The sequence below is a fragment of the Ursus americanus genome, chromosome 10, assembly GCF_024610735.1.
Source record: "Ursus americanus isolate L20-20 chromosome 10, mUrsAme1.1.p, whole genome shotgun sequence".
NCBI lineage: Eukaryota > Metazoa > Chordata > Mammalia > Carnivora > Ursidae > Ursus > Ursus americanus.
This window is the reverse complement of record NC_142136.1, coordinates 55,977,939-55,995,946: the sequence shown is the minus strand read 5'-3', so window position 1 is coordinate 55,995,946 and position 18,008 is coordinate 55,977,939. Positions and strand designations below refer to the sequence as shown.

At 42.7% G+C, this 18,008-nt stretch overlaps 1 long non-coding RNA gene across 2 annotated transcripts; it reads left to right on the top strand.

Moving 5' to 3' along the window:
- Positions 1-1,931: 1,931 nt before the first annotated feature.
- Positions 1,932-15,529, top strand: LOC123791843 (uncharacterized). 2 transcript variants are annotated; one of them, XR_006779514.2, is made up of 3 exons: positions 1,932-2,086; positions 8,053-8,107; positions 15,270-15,529. It is a non-coding gene; the product is annotated as an uncharacterized LOC123791843 (long non-coding RNA). The 2 variants fall into 2 exon arrangements; XR_015725957.1 differs by lacking the exon at positions 8,053-8,107.
- Positions 15,530-18,008: the final 2,479 nt, after the last annotated feature.

Genomic DNA, 18,008 nt, shown 5'->3' with positions numbered 1-18,008 from the left:
GGCTTGGTTATGATCTCAGGGTCCTGGGATGGAGCCCCATGTCAGGCTCCCTGCTCAGTGGGGAGTCTGTTTCTCCCTCTCCCTCTGCCCCCCTCCCCGCTTGTGCTCTCTCTCTCTCAAATAAATACATAAAATCTTAAAAACAAACAAAAGAATTTGGAGGCCTGAAAAATAGGAGCAAATCATCAACCGTGAATATTCCTGGCAAGTGGGAGTGAGGGGAGTGGGCTGGCTGTGAGAAGAAAGTCCCTCACTTGTCACTCTTACCTCTGTATTGTTTGAAGTTCTAGCAATGAACAAGTATTCTTTTTGGTCATTAAAAAAACGGAAATTATTTATTGACTCGAAGTTTGGATTTGTCGAACTTGCCTTCGGTCAGGCAGATGACCTAATATCCCATATTTCTGCACTTCAAGCCTGTCTCCCTGAGAGAGCCTCTGGCACTGAGCGAGCTGGAGGGGACAAAGCCTTCCTTTTTCAAGAGTAAGCATTTAGCCGGATTCAAACTGACTCCCTTGGGCATCTTCCTGGGGCACCTTTCCAGGGCCTTGCCTTCTAAATTCGGTATTCTAATGGGCTGGGACAGATTCCCTGGCTGACTTTGGAAGTTGTCAAAATCTCTCGGGTAACTTTCCTAGGCTTTTTGGTCTCTAACAAGACAAGGACCTTTTTCAGTTGTAAATCAGCTTACATCAAAATTCAAGCAGGAGACCGTGCTGCCCCTGAAATCCCTTCTGCTCGCTCAGTCTAGTTGCTGAGTTCTCGCTCACTCGAAACTCCTGCCTCGCGGGATAATCAGAAATAGCCACCTGGACTAATTTCCTACGCGGCCGTTCTCCTGTTTGGACCAGCAGGAGGGGTGCGATCTGTTTTCTACATAGAGAGTGTGTCGGTTGGCTCGCTGCCAGCATGAATCCCTCAACTGAAAGAAAACTGAACTCTCTCTAAAATGGGAGGACAAGAGGGAATTTGTGGGAATATTACAGATTAATCCACTTTGCTGTGATCTGGCCTGGCCCATTTTTAGTGGGGGCTGGTTCAGGGTTAGTTTGCGGTTACATAAACTTGCCAACGATCCGGAAGAGGAAACAATACCCTCTGGTGGTAAGATTACGTCCTGCACCATGTACCCGAAATTTCAGCTCCAGGCACTTGTCCCTCAGTACGCAGGAACATTTTCAGTGACAGAAGTTTATGCTTTTTTAAGTTTGTTTGTTTATTTTTTGTAATCTCTACACCCCCCATGGGGCTCGAACCCTCAACCCGGAGATCAAGAGTCTCATGCTCTACCGATTGAGCCAGCCAGGTGCCCCCAGAAATCTATACTTAAAGAAATCAACTCCACCTGAGTGATAGTCTAGAGATACAAACAGCAAAATTTCCATCCCCCAATTATCTTCTTACTGCTCTGAGCTACCGTGTTGAACATGATTCAGATCAAAGCTATCAGTCTATTATGGAAAAAAATTCCCGCCATTCCTCAAACTGCAGCGCTGAAGCTGATTGTTGTATATACCATTATTTATGGTGTCGTTACTGTTATGCTTCTTTGAGGTCCATTTTGGTTTTCAGATTGTGTCTATTGTGTAGTATAGATTTTTGTCGCTCAGAATATATCAGTACTTTCTGCTACCTGCGACAGCCTTCAGATGCATTCGTAATCCTGGGTTCCGGTTTTCTTGTTAATGTAGCCACTCGAATTGTCACAGCTGGGTTGATTGCACGAGAACATTATCACACCGGCTGCTCTGGCTCTGCAATTAGCAGGCCTGGTATGGAATGTTCGGCGTAAGTTGGAGTTCCCGTGGACTCTGGACATTTGCCTTCCTGAGTCTCTGCCTTTGACTTTCCCTTTGGGACTCGTGCCATAAAGGTCACTGTTTCCTGTTCCAAATATTCCTTTTAGTTTCTGTTTTGTGAGAACTCTGTAGAAAGCTTTTTCCCTTGACCGTTTGTCCTCCCAAGGCCTGAGACTGCTTCTGCAGTGGATAGAATTGAATAAACCCAGGATTCCTTCCTGGGAACTGGGTACTTGACATCGAAGAGTAGAGTGTCTTTGGAGAAGCTTGTGGCACCAGGATTTGAGGTGAGAGAGGCGAAAGGGGGCTCAGTCCTTCATTTACAACTTGCGTTTGCTTCTTGTCACAGTGCTTATTAGCCACTTGGTAGGTGACCAACTGTGCCGGCTTGTCTGGGATTGAGGGCTTGTCGAGGACATGGGACTTCCAGTGTTAAAACTGGCAAAGTCCCTGGTAAACTGGACTAGTTGGTCATAGCAGTGTGGGTTTAGGACCGTAGGAATCATTTCTTTGCTCCTCTCACTCTCTCTAGGTAATTGTTCTTTCTTTTACCCCAGATTGGCAAGTGTTGTTTCTTACGCATCCTAATAAAGCCCATGATGTCTGAAAATGACTGCATATTACGTACGTGCTACATTTCAAACATGTTAACCATGGAAAAACCTTTCATTGGAGTTTAAAAGTTATATAAAGTTTACATAAACATGAACTTGAGACAGGCATGCCTACAGTCTAAATAAGAATTTATCCTCATTTCTAGGCACAGAGTGAAGGTTGACTATTATGTGCCACGTCTGGTGCTGGGGATGGGGAGCTGAATGGGTAAACAGATAAAAGCCGCAGAATTACCAGTGCTAGGTGAGTGGTGTAGAAGGGAGAGCAAAGTGATTACTGTGGGCTGGGATACTGGGAGAGGCTAAAACAGGAAGTGGGATGTGGAGAGACCTAGAGAGGAATCCAGAAGAAAAGGTAGACTCTAGACAAGGAGAAGACTTTTCCAGGCAGCGGAAACCGCTGTCTGTAGACTCAGAAAGCCTGGGTGGGATGTGCATTGCAAGTTCCCCTGAAGCTGAGTTTTCAAATGGGTGACCGGTTTGAAGAGTGTGTGTAGGACAATTCTTCTATGTCTATACTGCTGCTTTTGCAATCACTGTCGACCCAGTGAGCACATCTGTACCGAACAGAGAGAGCCCTTCTTTCTTCTCCGGTCCCTCTGCCAGCTTTTGTAGGTTAGGCCTGGCATCTCCAAAGAATGACCGGACTGTCTCAGTAAATATTTGGGGTGCAAAGAACTGGAGCATTGTCCAGACCCTGTGTGCCTCCTCCACCCTTCCTCCCATTGAGTATAGTGCAGAGGAGGGCGGCTCGCAGAGCATGGCCGAGGAAGCTATCCTTCCCCTCCTGGAAAACAAGCTTTGGCACAGAGACTTGGAGCATCGGCCCCCGGGCCCCAGTTCTCAGCAAAAGCAATGAATATTTGTACGTGAAATGGGACTATTAAATGACTACTGGTCTCCCTTACACTTTATGGCTCATTAGTGGGTTTTCAATGAACTTGTCATAGACTGGACATAGCAAAATATCACAGCACAATTTTTTTTTAAAGATTTTATTTATTTATCCGACAGAGATAGAGACAGCCAGCGAGAGAGGGAACACAAGCAGGGGGAGTGGGAGAGGAAGAAGCAGGCTCCTAGTGGAGGAGCCTGATGTGGGGCTCGATCCCATAACGCCGGGATCACGCCCTGAGCCGAAGGCAGATGCTTAACCGCTGTGCCACCCAGGCGCCCCCTCACAGCACAATTTTACCTAAGTGACCTTCTCCTTACACAAATCCCATTGTTCTTTGCTGAAAAGAAACCCTTTCCCTCCAGGCAAAGACAACGTGAAGATGTGTTTATGAACCAGATAACAACCCCTGTCATAAATGGGACCAAGGAAGATAGAGACAAACACAAAAAGTGCCTTCAGCGAGATTTGGGAGAAGGGACATGAGGAAGGTTCTTCTGCCTCTTCCACAAGCTTTCCATCTAAAAATTCCTTCTCATGTAAAGATGAGCTTTAACCTGTGAATTCTCCTGGGAAGATTATGCCTGTCTTAACTCTCACACTAAAGCATCCGGATCAATACTTTCCCTTTGGTAATAGGTAGGGCCTTGAGTGCTTAAAAAGGAGTGTCTGCAGATATGAGAATATGCCGCCAAAAAGGAAGGCTTAGCATCTTAAAATCAAATTTCTTGCACCTAAATTTTTTTGGAGATTTGTCATAGCTTTTATCTGAAATGACTTGAATAACAACCGCACTCAGGAAAACGGTCTTTTATTTTCCTTGTTTTGGATTTGTAGTTTCTTAAATACTGTATGGTCTTGACCATCTACCACCTTCCTTTCGTTGTTCTATGTCCTTCCTTTGCTCTCAAACTCTTTTGTAAACTATTTTAAGCTGTCCCATTTCTTCTCCTGAATTTCCCCCTTGGTTCCCGCTGGTCGTGTTTATTTATCAGCTCACAAAGATTACTTCCTTTCTCAGGTCTGGAAGGGCGTAACAGTGCTCAGGTATGACTCTGCCCCTTAAAAAACATGACTCCAAGGCATAAATATCATTGAGTTGATGACTGCATCTATTAAAAATATTTTGATCACCCTTCTGCTATCATTTGTTTTATTTGAAAACATAGGTAGACAACTAATATTTCTATGCTGTAAAAATGGGAGGAAAATTCCATTAGACAGTGTGGATTAATCAGACACATTTTTCTTTTCAAAAAACCCTAGCTTTATTCTTCTTTTTGTGCCTGTTGGTCCTTGATCATAGCTACAACTGAGACTCTTTCTTTCCTCGTTCTTTTAGTCTCAGGTGTCTCCTTACCCACATCTCTTTGTAAATCATTATTACTTTTTTAAATTTTGCAATTGGTTCTGACCTTGGTGGTGTCAGCTCACTCTCATTTGAATTAAAAGCTAAGGTATGGTGCTTGCAATTAAGTTAAATGTTTCCTTGGAGTGGATCCAGTTCTTTTAATCTTTTTTGATAAGTAATGGCTTTCAAGGTCCTGGCTGGAAGATTGTTATTTTGAATTAGGAATCCTTATCTCCACATAATTTGAACAATCCCAGACTACAGGGTCATTGCCCAGGTCCAGCAGACAGTTCTCCGTTAGCACTGTTCAGTGTGAAAGTCTAGAGAAGAACTCAGGCAGCCACAGTGGGTGGACCAGGCAGCTCAACCAAGAACATCCAAAGAAGCTGCTAGAAGAACATTCTACCATTTATGTCAATTTAAATACCACTTCCAAGTCATACTGTTCTCTAAAAGTTCAGTTAGTCCTGGTTTATGGCTCAAAGCACTTTGCATGTATCAGCCCATTAGCCCTCTGCATTCCCCTGAGTCAGAAAGCTGACAAGTGGAAATAACCCAGTTTCCAAATGTGGACTCAGAGGCACAGGAAGCTTAAGTAAGTGCAACAGGATCACTAATTCAGGCAGCAAAGCAGTACGCACATGGGACCGAGAGGGTGTCGCCACGTTCCATAGGACTGAACGTAGTAACCCCTGCTGGTGTTCCTGTAAGCAGTGGATCCACAGCGCTGCGGTGAGATGAACCACCTCGGCCCTGGACCCCTCCTTATCTCTGACACTTGGGAGTAAACCAGCTGACTTTAGGGAACATCATTCCCATAGGAAAGTTTTGTTTCCTGGGCCATCTTCTCTCTGAGCCAATGTTCTTTCAGCCATGGCCAAGAGTATGGACGCTAGGACTAGAAACGCCAGAATTCAAACCTTGGCCCTACCAGTACGACCCTCGGCAAGTTTCCTAACCTCTTCATGACTCAGTTTCCTCGTCTGTAAAATGGTGATTAGTAACAGTATGTCCCTCAGACAGAGTGCTGTGGGGATTGAACAAGTTAATTCATGCAGAGCACTTCGAACAGAACCTGACACATAAGTATGCCATAGACATGAGCTGTTTCTCTTGTTCTTCCTCTCCTTTGGGAAGCCTTTTCATGCCAGGGCTTTCGCATTCTCTTACTTCCTCTTCCTATCAGAACAGCAAAGGATCCAGTATCAGCTCTTACGATTTTAGTGAGAAGGAGTTTCGTGTTCCCCGGGCCAGCTGATTTGCTTATTAAGCATTGTCTCTAATTGTGGAATGAAAAACTTGATTCCCAGTGTAAAGAAGTTGGGGTACCATAAATCTTTTGAGGGAGTAAAGGAAGATGGGAGATGAGAACAGGAAAAATTTCAGTTAGCCTCAAAAATATCTGAAGGAACCTGCTTAAGTATTTACAAGGCTCGTTTTCTGCTTAAGAACAGGTCTACCTACTCGACCAGAACCCCTTCCGTCTTTAAAAATCCCTATCCATCCCTATTCTGTTCCTTCTCGTCTCAGCATGAACAACTTTTCCTTTACTCACCCTTAGTATTTTATCCTTCTTTCCTCCTACTCTAGACCAAGACCTTTAATTGCCAGGAACACAGGGCCTGTTTTCATGTGTCTTCTGCTCCATCAGCCATTTCTGGCCTTGGTTTTCTTTGCCCCAACCCTGCTCTGCCTTGACGACACTGTTGTGTAGACCAAAAGTGAGAAGATTTAAACTATGAAAATATAATTTGCAGATAGCAGTTATGCCTGGTTGTCTATCGGCATAATCATATTTGAGTTTACATTATTAAATATATGAGACATTGACTTTGTGAGACTGTGTTCGGAAATAACGAAACTGTTCTCATGTGCTCGGCGTTCTTAATTAGTCGCTGTCTGAAGCCTTATCATTTGATCCCAGCCTTGTCCACAGTGTTTCCCTGCCAGGCACGTGTAATTAAATACATGAAACTCAACTCCTAGCCCTTTGCTATGTGGAGGGGACAAGGTAAGGAATGGAGAGGAGACAGGACCAGGGGAGGATAGATGAGACAAAGAACTCCCAGAGCCCAGAGATAACTTTCCCCCAGGCCTTTCCCCCAATGTCACCACCCAGGGGTAATATTTTAAAACCACAAGCCATAAAAATTAATGATTGTCAGATTTAAGCTCTAGTCATCTTTGAATGACAATCTACCTTTCAATGCCTTTTTTTTTTTTTTTAACAGAAATAGAAATTACAGTTCATGTCTCAGTTTTAAAGGAACTAAATCACTAACAAAAACCCTGGCCACTTCTTACGGCGCTGGGCAAATTTGAGGTGGTTGTTAATTTTTTAGTCAGTGTTTCCTAACTTGTTCATTACTCTATCTTCTTGTGTCCTTTGTTTAAAACTTTATTACTTGTATTCATATATGAAATTCACAGGCACTTAAATTTTTAACTCACTGTCTCACCAACGTCCTATTATACATGTTTTAGAAGCTTCTGTGTGTATTCACAGTAACCCCAAATAACAGATTTTTATTTTCTCTAAGCTGGTCTCCTGTTAAATGTTTTCCTTGGCATTGGCAATCATAAACCCCTTAAATAAAATCAAGATCACACCTGTTCACATAGGCACCAAATGTCAGAAGGAATGTCTTCAGTGGGCGCAACTTTAAAAGTTGCCTCTGGTTATTCCAGCAAGAGTGGGCAGTATACCTGACCTTCCTATAATCGGTTTAGGATATATTGCTTTTTCTTTCCCCTAAGATTCTATTTTTTAAGCAATCTCTACACCCAACGTGAGGCTTCAACCCACAACCCCGAGATCAAGAGTTGCATGCTCCACCGACTAAGCCACCCAGGCTCCCCAAAGGCATATAGCTTCTATTTTTCTTCCAATAATGCAATGGTTTCCAAACTGTGTTCCATAAATACTTTAGATCAATAAGGGATTTTTGAGTCTCTTAGAAAAAAAGAGTGTATCACAGAGTATGCTTTTGATTCATGTCCCTGTTCATCTTCTCCAGTCCCCACTCCATAACCAACTATCACTCTACGGGCAACTCAACTATCGCTCTAAGATTATGTGGGAATCTTGCTATGTTTGGACATAAGATAGGATTCATATTTTACAAGTCAGGCCATACTTTGCATGTAGGCTAATATTTATCAAGCACTTGTTATGCGCCAGCATGGACTTGGATTGTTTACCTTAGTCTTCTTAACCGTCTGTGATGTAGGTGCTCTTACTATCCCCTTCAACAGATGAAGAAGCAGAGACCTAGGGGACGAGGAAACTCACTCAAAGTCTTGGAATGATAGAAATCCAGAGAAGGTTGAAGCCCTAGCATTGGCTCCCAAGTCTGTGCTCTTAAATATCCCGTTCTGTTACCTCCTTCACAGGTGGAGGCAACTGCTGCAGAATAATCTTCTACGAATCAAGCTTTCCCTTTGTACGGTATGTTTGGCCCTTCCTTCCAACATACCCACCTTGATGAATGTATGAACTATAAGCTTGGAATTTGTGTGAATCGTGTCCCAGGGGGTACCCTAGTGCAAGTGAGTCCCAAGGCTGTTTTCCATGCAGTTAGCTGGGAGTTCCCAAATTCCACAGGCCAGTAGACTGGCAAAGACTACGTTGTCTGATGACCATTCTTGTGCTACAACCTCCTCCCGAAGGTCAGCATTGCTCGGGGAGGGGAACCGCAGGCCCCTCCATCCCCCTAGCTCTTTCAGTTCCTGGACATGCTGTCTCCTCCTGGCTCCTCCTACATCTGTAGGGGCCTTTACTAGGGGGCCATTTCTCCATTTTTTAGAGGGGGTCGATGGATTAACTGTTCTGTTATTATTCCATCTTGTTAGTCTCAGTCTGAGTTGCCCTGGGGGGAGATGGATTTTGCTATGGGTGCCATATGGTGCTGACCTGACCAAATCCCTCAATAGCAAATATGGTCCCTGGAACTCACCACCGCCCCTCTGAAGTCTGCAAGCAAGGCCACGCGGACTCCATTCCTAAAGCTCCTCCACTCCTCACTCCCCCACAGTCTATCTGTTATGAGGACTGCTCAGTGGCCTAAGACACCCATAACCCAGTCTACTTCAGGCAGATGGAGCCCTTGCCTCTCAGGATAGCTACTCCATGGACAGGAGTGGGATAGATAGGCTTTCTGCCCTCCTCAGAAAGTCCTGATGCTCTTACTTGTTCTTGGCCTCTCAAGGTAGCCGTATTTATCCAATCGCAGCTCGCTCTACTAGAGGGACAGAGCAGACCTTTGGGATGATGGATGAGGAGAAGCTATGCGAAAAACGAATCCAAATTTTCTTCTTCCCAATGACTCTAGGATTAGATCCCTCATCGGTGATTCTTATGGGTCTAAGTCAGTCAGCCTATCCTGTCCTCCCTTCACTTCAGCACCGTTTCCTGTATTTTTATGGCATTTTTCTTTATGGCCAGGAATCCGTCTATTGGTACATCCATCCGTCCATCCATCCATTCAGTGATCCACTCGCTTACTATCAAGCATTTACTAAGCCTCTCCTCTAAGGGATGTTTCAAGCAGGTGGGGTTACAATGATTAATACTACACAGTCCCTGCCCTTAAGGAGCTTCTAGTCTCCTGGAAAAGATTGAAAAATAAATAGGCAGTTACGGTTAGCACATATGGTAATAAGTAATGTTATTGCCTTTCTGAGCACTAAGGGGTCATGTGTAAATGGCCTTGATCTTCCCCTTTTCTCTTTGGGAATCAGGCATATTCCACCTCATTATGACTTCTGACCAACTCATTAGACTCTTCAAGGTCAGGGCTAAAGTTCAATTTATAAAAGGGAAGTGGAAAATGCCCCACTCTTTGATAATGAAAACAGCTCACTTCAGAAGCAAAAGTAATACTGAGAGAAAACATGTTTTCCAACTTGAGTCAGCTTCACTTCCTTTCTTTTCTCAGATGACTTATTTGGAGCACTGGAAAATGCTAATATCTGAGTTATCAAGGCCCTTACCCAGTCAATTCAAAATATTTATCCTGAATTGCAAATTCACTTTCCAGGCTTCAGTGGGTGCATTGCAGTGTTTACGGTTAAAGATGTCTCAGAAGTACAATTATTTTGTCATGCACCTGAACTCCGAACATGTTGATGAAGCAAACTACCTTGTAGTTCTTTCTAAATGTTCTAGACCTAGTAGGCCATTCATATTTCCAATGGATCTTAACTTGGAGTACCCTTGCTGCTTCATCGCACCCTCCCCAGGTTTCCCAGAATAGCCTTGACTTAGACGTGCTTCACTTTCCCAAGGGCAACATTTTGCTCTTCATCCTACTACTTTGAAAATGTATTAAGTTAAAGGTCTTTTCATTCTTGCATCCCTGATTTAGTCAATTCTTTTGCTCTGCAAAACACCGTGATATTTGCAACGAACACCCCGAGTGTTTTGGCCCATTGTTGGCCTGATTCAATAATGGTTCAAATACCCAAAAAATCCTCTTGTATAGAAGTATGAATACAATTAGCCCCTGATAGATTCTAGACACTACGGTAAGTATTTTCACTTATGTTATTTCATTTAATTCTCAAAATAATATTATAAGGTAGATAGAACAGTGCCTGGTACACAGTGGACTCTCATAGAACACTTGTTGAATGAATGAAGAAATTACAATTCCTATCTTACAGTCTAGAAAACCACTGATGAAAGAGGTCATGTCATTTCGAGACCACTTAATGGCCAAGCAGGTCTGCCTCTTCCTTGTCCATGCCCTCTGTAGCACGTGCTTCAGATCAGTAAGTCCTTAAATATACTCTCTGCAAAGGCTTATATTGCGTCACCATCTGACGCCCTAAGGATTTTCTAAATCATTGTAATCAACACTTACTAAGCCCCCTCAAGTAATCAAAATCCTTTAATCCTCAAATGTGAAAGCAAAAAGTAAGGCTTTATCTTTGTGTCTGTGTTAGATAAAAGTCTGTCCTGAACCTCATTGGTCTTGGATATCAATTATCCAAAGAAGCGTAGAAAAATTCTCAGGAAAATTCACAGGGCAAAATTAGTTTTAATGACTTTAATTTACGTAAGAGCCATGAAGTAACTCTAGCTTCCTGCCACAATCTTTGCCACATCGCCCTTTGTCTGCCCTGTTGAGCTCCAACTCCTTTCCAGGCTTCAGGTTGCTCTTCCCTCCCTCCCGCTCCCAGAATGCCCCTCTGTGTCCTGAGCCTTCCACCGCTGCCCCTCAGTGTATTCTCATCTGTGGGCCATTGTTTATGATCCATCCCTCACCTGAAAGACTTCTGTGTCTCCCCATGACTCGTGTGTGCACGCGTGTCTGTGTCTCCCCATGACTTATTAAAAGCAAGGCCTTTTCTTATTTCACTGACAGTCCTGCCTCTTTTTCCAATAGTGGACATTTGCTTTAGTGGGCATTTGTGGCACTGACTGTATAGTCCTTAGTCTCGTCTTCCCAACTGGATTGGACATTTTTTGCCCCATCCTGAGATACTCCTAAACATATCTTAATTGTATCTGGGTGTAAGAGGTAGGCGGTGTTAAGTTCTAGTAAATACTATTGATAAGCCACCCTCATCCCCTACTGGGCACCAAATAAAAGAGGAACCCTGACGCTTTCCCATCTATCACGGCCTTAGTTATGAATTTCTTCTACAAGAAAGGATAATCTTGGGACACCTGGGTGGCTCAGTCGGTTAAGCGTCTGCCTTCGGCTCAGGTCATGATCCCAGGGTCCTCGGATCGAGTCCCACATGGGGCTCCTTGCTCAGCGGGGACCCTGCTTCTCCCTCTGCCTGCTGCTCCCCCTGCTTATGCTCACTCACTCTCTCTGACAAATAAATAAAATCTTTAAAAAAAAAAAAAGAGAGGATAATCTTCCTGGTAATGTCAATTTGCAGTTTTCTTTGTCTCCTTAAACTGGACTATGGGCTGAGTTCCTCAAATTCAACCAGCCCAAATATGAATTCCCATTTCCCCAGACCTGTTTCTTCGTGTGTCTTCCTCATCTAAATTAATGACACTACCTCCACCATGTCACTACCTAATTTAATCATTTAACTCTTCTCCATCCCCTCACCCCTCTTCTCTCTTTCCGAAATCCAATCAGGCAGCCAGTCCTGCTTCTTTATCTACTGAATATATTCTAAATCGTCTATTCTTTTCATTCCCCACTACTCCTACCTTGGTTCAGACCGGCATTATTTCTTTCCAAGACTGTTGGAATATTTCCTTTCCTGATTTCCCTCCTGTCTCTCCTAACTTTCCTCCAACACATTTGGTACTTGGTTGTGTCCCTTTCTTGCTTAAAAATCTTTCAGTGACTTCTTATAAAACCAAGTCCAATTTTATTATGATTTCTAGCTTAATTGAATCTACTTAGAAAAAAAATCTATAAAATCTCTATGTAAGATAGCTTGCTAAGATTTTCTTTGTAGCTAAATACATGACCAATATTAGTAGATGCTTCATCAAAATAGGGAAGAATGTATGTTTTTTGTCCCTAGTTCACAAAGGTCTATATTTCCTATTTGTAGCGTCCGTACCCTAACATGTTTCTACTAAATTGAGTTTGATTATATTTTTCAATAGAATGCTTGTTATTTTGTGTTTATTTGATATTTGGAATTCAAAAATCGACTTGCCAATGGTTATGTCATAACGGTGTTTTGTCAGTGTCCTTATATTTTCAGTTTGTTGATTTGTTTTTGTTTTTTAGTTGGAAGATATATTTCAAGCATTCATTTCTGCAACTGGGGACAATTCTTTGTTGAAAAAACTTTTACCATTATTTATTTTTTTTTTAAAAAGTCTTGGAAATAAAAATGTCTTTCATGATATGACTTCCCTTTAACTCTCTAGGCTTTTCCTCTCCTATTCCCTACTTTTTTTTCCACAGGCCCCTGATACAGCCCTGCCTCTGGTGCTTCAGCTCCTTCCAAATATACTTACAATTTTGCCCTTCCTGACATTCCTACAAAACTGTGGCTCGACCTTCATATCTGAGCTCAGCTGTTCTATCTCAAACCTCTTTGTAAAGCCCTACCACCTGTACTTACCCGTCTTCTCCCTTCCCACCTTACTTTATCTGTGTACATGTCTGTGTTTCTCACTGGACTCTAAGTCCTTTAAGAACATGGGCCATGGGACACCTGGGTGGCTCAGTCAGTTAACCGTCTGCTTTTGGTTCAGGTCGTGATCAGAATCCTAGGATCGAGTCCCGTATCACTCTTCTTGCTCAGTGTGGAGCCTGCTTCTCCCTCTGCCTCCTGCTCCCCCTGCTTGTGCTCTCTCTCTCTGACAAATAAATAAATAAAATCTTAAAAAAAAAAAAAAAAAAGAACATGGGCCAGATTTTCATCCTTTTTTTTTTTTTGTGCTCCCACACAAGACCTGAAACATGGTAGTTCACTTCATTTTCTTGTACTGTACCCAACCCAACTGGACTCCTAATGGTTACCGCACTTGGAGAGAGACGAGCAGAATCTGCACGGAGCGTGGAGCCTGGTGCAGGGCCTGATCCCAAGACCCCAAGCTCATGACCTAAGCCAAAACCAAGAGTCTGATGCTCAACTGATTGAGCCACCCAAGCGCCCCTTGAAGAATTAGTTTGTATAACCATTACTGATGTACTCAGATTCCTTAAGTTGCAAGAACTGAACTCAATCAAACCAGCTTGTGTGTGGAGCAGCCAGAGATCATGGGAATTCATGAACAGAGCTTATGATAAAGCTGAACCTTTAGGGAACTGAACCAGGAAAGCTGTCAGGAGCTGGACCAGCCCTTCCTCCCTCTCTCATGGGTCATATGTACTCTTCTTTCCCATTACCCTTTTCTTTCCCTGTACTCTGCATATCTTTCCTTTTCTTCATAGCATCCACATATTCTTACTGCATTGTAAATTTGGCTTACACAATCTATCATGGCCTCTTCAGTTTTCTCTGTGTTAATACCATTCTCTCTCTCTCATTTTCTTTCCGCGCCCCCCCCAATTTTTCAGAAAGTGAGTTGGTGCCAGGTTATCTTTTTAAGCCCTGAATAAATGTATCTGTAATTAGTCAACTTTGCTCCATCTCTATGACCACTATTTTGGTCAAATGACTATCATTTCTCACCTGAATTAATACAATGATCTTCCTATCATTATCTTCCTCCACTCCCAATCCATTTCCCATATCCTTCAAAGATTGCCCATTGCCTCCATGATAAAGTACAGCTACTTTAACATGCTTATAAGACACTTCATGTTCTAACCTCATGACCTGGTGCCTAGGTACCTCACCAGCCTCATGTCTTACTTCTCAATCTTGTACTCTGCTTCCCATCATACTGAAATTATTTAAATTGCTTAAAACATGCTGTGTTTTCTCTTATCTCTGGTTATATGCTCTTCCTTCCATCTTGGAAACTCTTCCTCTTCTACAACTGGCCTTCTCTTACTTAGTCTTCAGCCCTCAGCTTAAACATCACTTCTTCCAGGAAGTCTTCCTTGATCAGGTTACTTGACTATGCTGCTAGATGCTCCCATAACTTTCCCTATCATAGCAGAACAATTTATATCTTCCTATTTCATTGTCAGGCTTTCTAGGTAGAGTGTAAGACTCCTGATAGCAAGGAATGTGTCTCTTTTGTTCACCATTGTATTCCTGGTCTATAACAGTCACTTGATAAATATTCGATAAATGAGTGTAGGCCCTACCATAGGTTACTGATACTCTTCGTTACTGGGAGCAGGGTCAGTGCATGACATATGAATGTACCTTTATTCTAATTAATGTGTCTTAAGCAGGTATGTGAGAAGGGAAGTTTCCCTTAGTAGGGGCTGTGGTCCTGTTAGACAACATGACTGAAACATTTAATTCTTGTAAGAATCTAGAACAGTACTTATGACCATAGTTGCTCAATAAATCACTGAATGAATGAATGAATGAATGGGAAGGCTTGGGCCCAGAGTCGACGCAGGATTTTTTTTTTTTAATCCGATCCCTCTTCAGCTTTCCACTACCATCCTGTTTCCTAAAAGGAACAAAAGGAGACAGTCTCAAGAAATGTATCCCGACTCTCCCTGCCAGAGGCCTGCACACTATCCGCTCTTCCTTGCAGACTCCCCCAGGATCCCTCATCTCTGACCTTGACCCTCTGTCCTGACAGCCTAGGGCAGTGTCAGACCTCAGCAGTCTCTTTTACCCTGTACTACCCAGGTTCTGGGGTACTACCCAGGTTCCTGGGGTGCACGCCCTACAGAAGCTGCAGGAATATCAAGTATTACTTGGAATAAGAAAGAGGGTTAGTTAGAGCTTTATAATCCCTGGACTTCTTCCCATTTCACTGTCCTTGATGCACAGACGTGGGCCAGGTTCTTCATTAGTACCTTGGATGTAAAGTGGACTGACCCATGTCTTCGGATGCAAACCATCCAGAAAGGTACAATTTTTCAAAAAGGTTTAAATATGCATCTGTCCTAATGGTCACTTGTCAAATGTTTATGTTCCACCATTCCACCACTTCATCTCTAAATCCGACATTAAACCCACGGCAGCGTTGATGTCTAAAGACTGAGGGACGAACCACTGAGACAGCTAAAACCAAATGATCTACATTCCCTTTGAAATTGTAGGGCCTTTGTTGGAGGAACGACACGGTAGTCCTGCCAGAACCTGAGAAATACCCTTGGAGCACTTTGCACAGCACACTGGCCCGGCAGGAGCATTGTGTACGAGTCGATCTTGAAATGGATGGATTGCCTGGTCATCCGGCAAATGAAGCATTATGCGTTTGTCTGGCTGAGAAGAGATAAAAAGCATGGATCAGACAGAGTGAAATGTGGCCAACATTTGGCAGGAGCTTTCCAATGAAAATAAAAGGTCCTAACAAAGAGTGGAGCTTGCATTTTCAGATCTCCTAGGAGAGAGAATTTGGTGTCTGTAATTAGAAATTTTATATCAGGTGTTAGATTCACAAAATGGACCGGCCACTCTCTGGAAACCTGACTGCTGAGGACAGAGAGTCACTGTGCTCCCAGCTGGCTTGGGGCTGCCTGAAGGGACTAACTTGTGGGTGGGTTTGAGGACCAGACCTGGCTGAGGCCCAGCATGTCGAAGAGCAGCAAGTTATCCAAGAAGAGGCAAGGGCCGAGCACCAGAGAATCTGAGAAGACAAAGACGCTACTGTTCTGCCCTGATGAGTGCCAAGAAACCTCCCTTAAACTCATTGCTTTTATTCAAATATTTTGCAGGAATCTCACCCTGATTCCTGCATGGTAAAAATCTTCTGGCCAGGGTTGAAATCAGATAACGTAACGATAGATGTATTTGAAAGTTAAATGGAAAAATGGGAAAGAATGAAGAGGTAGTTCTATGAAGAAGGCTAAATGGGCTGGGAATTTGGTGGTTTTGAGGTGGGTTCAATTCTTCATTTCCTGGCACTTCGATTTCTATCTCTGCCTTTGCAGGGGATACAGTGACTCATTTGCACACAGGGTCACACAGGACTTTCTGGATTGTGATAAACATGCAGAGAGACAAGGTTAAGGTGATCCGAGGCCAATTTTGCCAGTAGAATGTGGTGTGTAGCTCATCAGGTTTTTTCTAAATTAAATCAAATCAGTAAACATTTGTCAAGCATCTGCCTATCATACGAGGGGCTAACACACAAAAATGAACAGCATTTGAAATGCAAGGAAGGGAAAAACAAACCGGCAGCATGGAGATTATAGTTCATCTTTTCTGAATTGTCTCCACAGTTAGAGACAGGAAGGGAGCTAACTTTGTAACAGCCTAAAAGGAAACTTTTCTGGGAAATCTCCCTTAATCTAGCCAAAACAAATATTTCGATCTGGGAGAACACAAAAGTTAAAATGCATGTAAAACTGATCTTCACATTAAGATGCTAGGAAAGTCAACCGACTTCAATAAAAATACTGAACCTTTACTATGTGGTAGGTACCGGTTCTATGAAATTAAAAAGGCATGGACAACGTTCATGATGACAAAGTTAAACATATGTTATTCCATGCAAAAAAAAGTTCCCTTGTCCTTAAACATTTTTTTTTTTTGGTTGTTGTCATTTAGGGATGTTAGATATAGAAGAAGTTTTAAAAAATATTGTATTTGAAGTTCATGAATTTGGCAAAATCTATTATGGATTCCTTGTGTATCAACTGAAGCCATGTGGGTAATGGCATAATCAGGTGGATTTGTATTTGGTTAATTGGCCATACCCCAGCAGCATTGGTTTGTTGAATGATGGCTGCTGTGTCCCTGAAGATTCTTCTTTTTTTTAGATTTATTTATTAATTTATGAGAGAGAGAGAGTTTGCAGAGAGGGGGAGGGGCAGAGGGAGAGAGAATCTCAAGCAGACTTTCCACTGAGTCCAGAGCCCCACACACGCAGGGCTCAGTCTCACAACCCTGAGATCATGACCTGATTCGAAACCAAGAGTCAGATGCTTAACCAACTGAGCCACCCAGGCGCCCCATCCCAGAAGATTCTTGAAGGCATTAAGGCTATTGGGGCTAACCATAATATCACATATCTGTGCTTTGGATTGGAATTATATTGACTTTATTCAGCAAACACTAACTGAGAAAAACAGGAAAGAACACTTAGAGTGTATATAATTCATTCATTCTTCCAGCTACCTTAAATTCTATCCTTAAATCAGGTTATACCACCTTAAATCAGGACAATATTAAGTTAGCATCTCACAAAATTGTCTTTGTTGGCCCCAGAGAGTTCTGGGGGAAAGGCTTCCAGAGAAAAAGGGGTATGAAAACTACCTGATATGTTGGAACTTTTGTAAAAATAAGTGGAGAATTATTGTAAGAGATTGCGAGAAGAAAAAGAAATAGAAATTACTGGAAAAACTAAAAGCTGTAGAGGATGGGATGATGACATTAATCCCTTCGCTTTGTTCTGCTCTGAATGACAATTATATAAATTAGGATATTGTAAACATTGTTGAGCACTTAAACATGGTTTAATGGTAGTTTACCTGAAAAACATCAGTTTTTTGTTTTTTTTGTTTTTTTTTTTAGAGACAGAGAGCTTGCACCCATTAGCGGGGGAGGGAGGGGGAGGAGGAGTGGGGGAAGGGCAGAGGGAGCAGGAGAGAGAATCTTAAGCGGGTTCCACACTCAGCGCAGAGCCTGACTCAGGACCCTGAGATCATGACCTGAGCTGAAATCAAGAGTTGAAAGCTTAACTGACGGAGCCACCCAGTCACCCTCAGAATTCTTTAAATAGACTTTTATTTTAGAATAATTTTAGACTAACAGAAAATATTATGAATCAGATAGTAGAGAGATTCCAATATATTCCACACTATTTTCCCCTATTATTAATATCTTACATCGGT